We start from the raw sequence: 7,791 nt of genomic DNA on the forward strand, positions 1-7,791 counted from the left end.
GGCATGGGAGCTGAGATCTCAGAGCTGTACCTGACCCCGGAAAAAGATATTTCTGTGCTTGTGTGGGTTTTTATTTGCCAGCCCAGCCATCTGGCGACAACTATGTTTACCAAATTTATTACTTACGTTAGTAAAAGAGAGATGGTAGGCATACTCATCTCTCCCAGCAGAGCAGAGTGCAAATATTCTAGTTGTAGGATTCTGGGGAGGCTGGAGTTCAGGGATTGGTAGATTTTTAGAGATTTAAGTAGAAAGACATTATCTTTAGCGGATGGTTACTCTGGTAAGACTGATAGTGGCCAGTTTATTGGCAATTGTCTGACTTCATGAAGCATAGGGCTGACACTGATCAGATGGTGTTCACTTAGGCAAACTTGTGTTGACTGATTCAACAAGTGTAAACAGTACTAACAGCTATGTATTACTATGCTTACAGAATAATTAAATCAATCTCTTTATAAATTCATGAAAAAAAAGGTTTTTTGTACCAGGGATTGAACCCAGGGGGTTTAATCACTAAGCCACATCCCTAGCCCATTTTTTATTTGATTTTGAGATAGAGTCTCACTAAGTTGCTGAGGCTGGCTGCTGCTTCTTCTTTTTAATGATTTTCCTGTTATTGTTTATTTTTCATGTGATGGTGGGGATTGAACTCAGGTCCTCATGCATGCTAGGCAGGTGCTTTACCACTGAGCTACATCTCCCCAGCACCTGAGGCTGGCTTTGAACTTGTGATCCTCCTGCCTCGTATCCTCTGGAGCCACTGGGATTACAGGCGTGCACGATCATGCCATCATGGTGGGTTCAAGAACTTTTTGGATTCTCAGGAAGAAGTAGCTCTTTCTGTTCAAGGTCAATCCCTCCATGTGTGTTCTGGTTTTGTTTTTGTCTTTGCAGTACTAGGGATTGAACCCAGGGGCATTCTGTTCTTTTTATTTTTTAAAAGATGTTTATATATTTATTTATTTTTATTTGGTGCTGGGATCGAACCTAGTGCTTCACACATGTGAGGCAAGTGCTCTACCACTGAACCCCAGCCCCAGCCCCTTATTTTTTTATTTTTTAATTTTGAGACAAGGTTTTGCTAGTGGGAAGGCTGTCCTTGAACTTAAGATCTTCCTGCCTCAGCCTCCTGAACTAGGATTACAAGCATGCACCACTGCCCCTGGCTCCATATGTGTTCTTAAATCCTTTTCTTTCCAGATCAGGTTCCACGGTCACTCCCTTCCTTCAGGTTTTCTATAATGCCTGTTTCATTGAGAGTAACAGAAATTCCCCGAGTGGCCACTTAATGATGACCCAGATATCCAAGGAGAGGGTGAAGTTGATTATGTCAGAACCATTAAAAAAATTCTCACCCTTTTGCCTCCCAATGTCCATCTTCTCTTCCCAGACTCCACTGCAGTGTGTGGGAATGTTAGCCTGAAAGTTTAGGGGCCTAAATGCAATTTTACAATTTCAGTAGATCTGAACAGATTCAGCTGAGATAATGGAAAGACAGAACAGTACAGCTTTCAGGGAAGTTCAATTCTTATTTTGCTTCTCACTGGGTTCTTCTTTCTGCTTCTCTCAGCACAAGTGTTCCATTCTCTTGCATCTCTACACGGACTAGATCCTCTGTCTGCCATCTCTCCACCCCTGGCTGACCCCCTGTTCTGGGGATTGAACCCGGGGTGCTCTACCATGCAGCTACATTCTCAGCCTTTTTTATTTTAATTTTATTTTATTTTGGTACTGGGGATTGAACTCAGGGGCAGTCAACCACTGAGCCACATCCCCAGCCCTATTTTGTATTTTATTTAGAGACAGGGTCTCACTGAGTTGCTTAGTGCCTTGCTTTTTGCTGAGGCAGGCTTTGAATCGCAGATCCTCCTGCCTCAGCCTCCTGACCTGCTGAGATTATAGGTGTGCACCACTGCACCTAACTTAAATACTTATCATTTTTTGTGGTAAGAATGTTTGAAATTGACTCTTCCCAATTTGAAATATACAATACACTATTATTAATTTTAGTCACTAGGCTATGTCTAAAAAAACTCTACATATAATACATCTAACTGAAACACTGTACCCTTTGACCAACATCTTCGTGGTCCCCTATTGGCCCAGCCTCTAGTAATCAACATTCTACTCTCTGATTCTATGAGTTCATTTGTTTTAATTTCAGCATGTGAGATCACACAGTATTTGTTTTATTTAGCATAATATCCTCTAGGTTCATCCATGTTGTTGCAAGTGATGAAAATTCCTTTCATTTTCATTTTATTTGAGATGGGCTTGAAATCTTGGGCTCAATGACCTCTCCTCCTCAGTCTCCTGAGTTGTTGGGACTTCGGGCATTCACCAGCACACGAGGCATTTTCTTTTTAAAGGCTGAATTGTGTTCATTGTGCACTCTATTGCATTTTCTTCTTTTTGTAGCTGGGGATTTATCTCAGGGCCTTGCTTATGCTAGGCAGTCACTCTGACAATGAGTTCCATCCCTGGACCCCATTTTATTTTGAGAAGGCCTCATTAAATTGCCACAGCTGGCCTTGAACTTTTAATTCTCCTGCCTCAGGACAGCTGGGATTATGGGCATGTGCCCTGACACAGACCCACCATGTTTTCCCTTTCTTTTCTTTCCTCCCTTTCCCTTTCCCTTCCTTTCTTTCTTCCTTCCTTTCTCTTCCTTCCCTTCCCTCCCCTCCCCTCCTCCCTCCCTCCCCTCTTTCTTTCAACCAGGGATTTAACCCAGGGGCACTTAACTACTGAGCCACATCCCCAGCCCCAGCCCTTTTTATATTTTTATTTCTAGACACTGTCTCACTAAGTTGCTTATAGCCTCATTAAGTTGCTGAAGCTGGCTTTGAACTTGTGATCCTCCTGCCTCAGCCTCCCTAGCTGCTGGGATTACGAGCCTGTGGCACCATGCCTGGCCCACCCTGTTTTCTTTATCCATCTATCTGTCGATGGGCCACTTACGTTGATTCCATAACTTGGGTATTGTTAATAATGCTGCAATGAACATGGAAATGCAGATATCTTTTTAACATACTTAATACAATTGCTTTGGCTATATACATAGACATAAAACATATGGTATTTTTAGTTTTTTGAGAATTTCCATGCTGTTTTCCAGAATAGCTATACTTATTTACATTCCTTCAACAGCATGCAAGGATTACCTTTTCTAATTATCCTTACCAACACTTGGTATCTTTCATCTTTTTTTAAAAATTTATTTTAATATTTATTTTTTTTTAGTTGTAGTTGGACACAATACCTTTATTTTATTTATTTTATGTGGTGCTGAGGATCGAAACCTAGGGCCTCACATGTGCTAGGTGCATGCTCTACTGCTGAGTCACATTCCCAGCCCCCCCCTTATTTAAATGTATTTATAGTTGTTGATGGACCTTATTTTATTTATTTTTATGTGGTGCTGACAACTGGAACCCAGTGCCTCACACAAGCTAGGCAAGTGCTCTACCACTGAGCCACAGCCTTAGGCCTCTTTCATCTTTTTGATAGTAGCTATTCTGACAGGTGTGAGAAGATAATCTCATTTTGGTTTAATTTGAATTTCCCTAATGATTAGTGACATTCAGCTTTTTTGCATATATTTGTTGATTATTTGTATATCATCTTTTGAAAAATATCTATTTAGGCCCATTTTTAATTTTTTAAATCATTTATTTTTTATTATTTTTTGGTACTGAGAATTGAACCCAAGGGTGCTACCACTGAGCTGCACTCCCCAGCCCACTTTAGTTTTTACTTTGAGACAGAATCTCACTAAGTTGTTAGGCCTTCTCACTAAATTACTGAGGCTGGCCTTGAACCTATAATCCTCCTCTCTCTCCTCCTGAGTCACTGGGATTTCAGGCATGTCCCTCTGCATCCAGCTCTTGCCCATTTTAAAATCAGTTCATTTATTTTCTTGCTATTGAGTTGTTTGAGTTCCTTATGTGTTTTGGATATCAGCCTCTTATCAGCTGTGATTTGTAAATATTTTCTCCCAATCTGTAGGTTGTTTCATCATACTGTCGATTGTTTGCTTTTCTCTTAAGAAGCTTTTTACTTTGATGTAATCTTGTGTGTCTGTTTTTGCTTTCATTGTCTGAGCCTCTGGAATTAAATCCAAATAATCTTTACCCAGACCATAGCTGTATAGTTTTTCCCTAGCAGAATTTTTAATTAAAAGGGAGAAAAGTAGGGCTGGGGCTGTGGCTCAGTGATAGAGTGCTCACCTCACTCGTGTGAGACCCTGGGTTCGATCCTCAGCACCACATAAAAATAAATAAATAAAATAAAGGTAGTGTGTCCAACTACAGCTAAAAAATAAATATTTAAAAAAAAAGGGAGAAAGTAGACAAACCCTCTAGATCAGTACTATGGACCGTCAAACTTTGAAGGTTATTTCGCATCCCCCAAGGCACACTGACAGGTACCCCATTAACACTGCAAGGGTAGTCAAAGCTGGTGACAAGGTATGTGACAGGACAAGTCAGTTCCCAGTACCAGTTGGGCAACCTACGTTCATTGAAGCGATGTGAATTCCTTGGTCAGAAAATTGGATTATGTCACAAATTTTGCTTACTAGGAAGTTTCTGTTTGCCACTACTCTTCAGATTATCCTTTTTTTTAACTCTTCTTTTTTTTTTTTTTTTTTTGAGAGAGAGAGAGACAGAGAGAGTTTTTTTTAATATTTATTTTTTTAGTTTTCGGCGGACAAATCTTTGTTTGTATGTGGTGCTGAGGATCAAACCGGGCCGCACGTATGCCAGGCGAGCAAGCTACCGCTTAAGCCACATCCCCAGCCCTTCAGATCATCCTTGAGAGGGTGATTGATGAAAATGTCCTCATATGAATTTAACTGTGGTAATGGTTCTTTTTTGCCATTATCCCTTGTACTTGAGATCATGATTTATTGGAGAGGCAGACATGCCCGTCACAGTGATTTGAGCCGAACCAAGACTCACCTGTTCAAGACTGGTGTTTTTCTGGCAATTCAATTCCCAAGGGGCTTCAGGGGGTTGTTTGTCCTTTTTACCGTTTTTCCACTTTTCTTCTCTTTCTGTGATACTGGGGATCAAACCCAGGGCCTATGTTCTATCACTGCACTATCCCCCAATACCTGTACTTTTTTACTTTAAAGGTTTGTTATTTTAATAATGTATTGCCTTATTTAATGTTTTCTTCCTGTGCTGGGTGCAGTGGCACACATCTATAATTTCAGTGACTCTGAAGGCTGCGGCAGGAGGATTACATGTGTGAGGCCAGCTGGGCAACCTAAGGGATTTAGAGAGACCCTGTTTCAAAAGAAAAAATAACAAGGGTTGGGGACGTAGCTCAGTGGTAGCGCACCTCCAGGTTCAATTCCCAGGCCATACACACAAAAAAATTTTAAACATTTTTCCTTTTTAAAATTTTGGTAAAATTTTAGACTTACAGAGAAAGTACAAGAATAGTGCAAAGGGGGCTGGGGTTGTGGCTCAGTGGTAGAACGCTTGCCTAGCATGTGTGAGGCCCTGGGTTCGATCCTCAGCACTGCACATAAATAAATAAAGGTCTATTGACAACTAAAAAAAAAAAAAAATATATATATATATATATATATATATATATATAAAAGGAAAAAAATTGGAAAAAAAAAGAATAGTGTAAAGATAGCCAGGTGCAGTGATATATACCTGTAATCCAAGCAACTTGGGAGGCTGAGGCAAGATTGCTACTTCAAAGTCAGCCTCAGTAATTTAGCGAGGCCCTAAGTAACTTAAAAATATAAAAAGGATTGAGGATATGGCTCATAGTTTAGTGCCCCTGGATTAAATCCTGGTTTAAAAAAAATAATTCATAAAAATAAATTAACATGGAATTAATGAACAAATTGATGAATGAAACTAAAAGCTGGGTTTTATGAATAGACAAGACCTTAGCCAGGCTAAGGGAAATAAAGAGAAAACCAAAAAGAGAGAAGAGAAATAGCCATATAAATGATAAAAAGTGAGGGTCCTATGGTAAATTTCAAGCGAAGCATTTAAAATTCTAGGTAAAATGGATGAGCTTTTTTAAGGAAAATTATATGAGTAAAATTATTTAAAAAAAATAAGAATCTTGAACAGATGAATAACTACATAAGAAGTTGATCACCCATGCCTGGCTCTCCATGACCAGATAACACCCCTCTCTGAAACCTCAGCAGCTTCTTACAAATTCTGATGTTGGGATCTGAATTTACTCCCTACCTTGAAATATCAAACCATGTAAATCATTAATCTGTTAACTGCTCTTGTATTGTGTTTGCCAGAACCCTGTTGGCTATAAATTCCTAAGACAACCCCCTTTGTAACTTTTCGTGCTATAAAGACCTTTTTTCCCTGAGAGCTGGGCTGTTCTCTGTCCCGGGTTTCGGGTGAGATAGCCGCTGGCCAACTTTCTTCCTGTACACAATATAAGCTTGATCTAATTTGGTTAAAAAAAAAAAAGAAGAAGTTGAAAAGTTTTTAAAGTATCAAGGATCACTGTAAAGCTTCCAGATTCTGATGATTTTTAGAAGCCAGGTCAGTCTAACCTTTGTTGTCCTTGCAGTACTTGGGATCAAACCTAGGGCTTTGCATAAGATATAGGTCCAGCACTCTACCACTGAGCTATGTCCCTAGCTCTTGTCCAGCCCCCCTCCCCAAACCCCATACCAGGGACTGAACCTAGATACATTAACCACTGAGCCACACCCCACCCCTTTTTATTTTGCAACAACTTCTCCCTAAGTTGTTTAGGGCGTTGTTAAATTGCTGAGGCTGGCTTTGAATTTGTGATCCTCCTGCCTCAGCCTCCCAAGCTGCTGGGATACAGGCATATGCCACCCCGCCCACATCAAATCTAATCTAAATGGGACAATAGGGCTGGGGATGTGGCTCAATCGGTAGCGCGCTCGCCTGGCATGCGTGCGGCCCGGGTTCGATCCTCAGCACCACATACAAACAAAGATGTTGTGTCCGCCGAGAACTAAAAAATAAATATTAAAAATTCTCTCTCTCTCTCTCCCCTCTCTCACTCTCTCTTAAAAAAAAATAAATAAATGGGACAATAATCCCTAAATTACTCAAAGAAGAGAAAAAAAGTTAAATGTTTGCCAAGTAATTTTTCAAAGCTAGCATAAATTCATAACTTTATTTTTTTAAGGAGAAGGGGTACTGGGGATTGAACCAAGGGCCTGGCCCATGCTAGGCAAACACTCTTATCACTGAGCTACATCCCTAGTCCCCACAATTACATTAAAAAAAATTATTATTTTTTAGTTTTAGGTGGACACAATATCTTTATCTTTTGTTTTTATATGGTGCTGAGAATCGAACCCAGTGCCTCACGCATGTTAGGCAAGCGTGCTACCACTTGAGCCACATCCCCAGCCCCAATTGCAATTTTTAAAATACCAAAAGCTCACCTGTGAATACTGATGCAAAACTCATAAACAAAATATCAGAAAATCAAATCCAGTTGTGTATTAAAAGAATGATGTCTCAAGATGAATAAGATTATTTGAAAATAGAAGGAGTGTTCAACATTAAGAAAACTACCATTAACATAGGTGATTTGTTGTGTACCTGTAATTCCAGTAACTGGGAGGCTGAGGCAGGAGGATCACAAGTTCCAGATTGGTCTTGGCAATTCAGTTTTGACTCTGTTTCAAAGAAAAAATACAAAAGAGCTGGGGTTTATAGCTTAGTGGTAGATGGCCCTGAGTTTAATCTGCAGCAAAAAAAAACACACACACATTCAGGGGGGAAAAAAAAAGTCTAGTATCAG

This window comes from Urocitellus parryii, chromosome 11 (assembly GCF_045843805.1).
Source record: "Urocitellus parryii isolate mUroPar1 chromosome 11, mUroPar1.hap1, whole genome shotgun sequence".
Classification (NCBI taxonomy): domain Eukaryota; kingdom Metazoa; phylum Chordata; class Mammalia; order Rodentia; family Sciuridae; genus Urocitellus; species Urocitellus parryii.